Source organism: Octodon degus, unplaced genomic scaffold (genome assembly GCF_000260255.1).
Source record: "Octodon degus isolate 3935 unplaced genomic scaffold, OctDeg1.0 scaffold00027, whole genome shotgun sequence".
Classification (NCBI taxonomy): domain Eukaryota; kingdom Metazoa; phylum Chordata; class Mammalia; order Rodentia; family Octodontidae; genus Octodon; species Octodon degus.
This window is the reverse complement of record NW_004524603.1, coordinates 1,100,707-1,102,758: the sequence shown is the minus strand read 5'-3', so window position 1 is coordinate 1,102,758 and position 2,052 is coordinate 1,100,707.

Sequence of the window (2,052 nt, the reverse complement as noted above, 5' to 3'; positions counted from 1 at the left end):
GGCCTCTCCAGGACACTGCCCCAGCCCCGCATCCTGGACGTACTGCCTGGATCCTGACCTGCCCAAGGCCTCTGACGCCTGTGCCCAGTGTGGGTGGGTGGCCTTAAGAGAACGTGTCACCGTCGAGTTGGCCTTGGGATGGCCAGATGGGGCTGTGTCATGGGGACTCATTGTGGGGCTGGGCTGGCCTGGAGGCTGGCAGTTTGAGCCAGGGACGCTGCCATCTGGGGATGTGTGGGGCCAGCACAGCAGTGTGTGAGCTCGCCTGATCCCCCATGGCTGCCACCTTTATCAGAGGCCTCCCCTCTGATAAACACACAGGAGCTAAAGATGGTCTTAGGCAACTCTAAGACAACTAGACCGCAGGATTTCACGTGGCAGTGGCTTCCCACAAAGGTGACATGGGGTGGGGCAGGGTGGAGGGAGAGAGGAAGAGGAAGGGGGAGGCTGCTGTGTACAAGGTTTCCCTTTAAGATAGAAGCAGGACATGGAGGAGAGAGGTGACAGGCTGTGATGTCACATCAGGCAGATGAGTGACAGCAGTTGCTGCTGTCTCTGGGTCCTGAGGCCCAATCTTGCCCCCACCTCCAGCTTCCAGTGCCAGGGCAGAGCCACCTTGGGAACCACCAAGTCCCCTGAGCCGCTGCCAGCCATCACTGTCCTATGCCAGCAGCTGTGACAGCGCAGGAGAGGACAGGAAGGGTCCCGTCCGCCCAACAGGACGCATGAAGAACGTATGAAGCCAGGCTATGCTGCAGCCATGGTCCCAGGAGTGGCTCAAGATCCACCTGCCCAGGATAGCGCGGAGCTGAACGAGGAAATCACGTCCTGTCCACCCCCATGTCTATGAACTGCGTACAACTGAGAAAATTCTATAAACCATCTGGCTGGTCTAATGAATGCAGCAACAAAAACGCTAAGACCAGTTTCTAAACGAATAAAATGAAAAGCAGCTTTTGTTCAAGAACAAAGGTATAATCAAATTCTAATTTTCTATTTCAATAAACATCTCTGAATTAATGCTTATTCCACTAATTATGAAGGTTTTTTTTTTTATTAGTGTTCTTCTTGATTAATAAAGCACAAACAAAGATTACACATAATATTGCTGTCATTTCCCTACGGAGAGCGCCGGCAGCTCCCTGCATGCACGGAAACCGGAAGTGAGAGAAGCGAGGAGACAGCTGGCGAGGGGCGCAGAGGAGGGTGAGGTCTTGGGTGCGAAGGGCAGAGGGGTGCTGGGCATGGTGTCTCGGTTGGCACAGCCTGGAAGACATATGAACAGCAGCAAGTTCAGCCCTAATCTGAGCAGGGAGCCCTGGACCAGAGCCCTGGTGTGGCCTCAGGTGGCTTCGGGAAGAGCCATTGCCTGCAGCCTGTGCAGACCCTGTGGAGAGATCTTGTGTACTGACCCCGTGGGCAGACCCTGTGGGGAGACTCCGTGGGGAGACCCTGTGTGTGGACATGTGTGCAGACCCCATGGGCAGACCCTGCGTAGTGACCCCATCAGCAGACCCTGTGAGTAGACCCTTTGTACAGACCCTGAGAGCAGACCCCATGTGCACACCCTATGTGCAGACCCCCATAAGCAGACCCGTGTGCAGAGCCCATGTGCAGACCCCGTGTGCACACCCTGTGTGCAGACTCCGAGGGCAGACCCCGTGTACAGGCCATGTGTACAGACTCCGTATGCACACCCTTTGTACAGACCCCATAAGCAGACCCATGGGCAGAGCCCGTGTGCAGACCCCGTGTGCACACCATGTGTGCAGACTCCAAGGGCAAACCCCGTGTGCAGGCCATGTGTAGAGACCACATGTGCACACCCTGTGTGCGGACTCCGAGGGCAGAACCCGTGTGCAGACCCTGTGTGCACACCCCGTGTGCAGACCTCATAAGCAGACCCATGGGCAGAGCCCGTGTGCAGACCCCGTGTGCAGACCCCGTGTGCAGACTCCGAGGGCAGACCCTGTGTGCTAGCCATGTGTGCAGACCCCGTGTGCATACCCTGTGTGCAGACCCCATAAGCAGACCCATGGGCAGAGCCTGTGT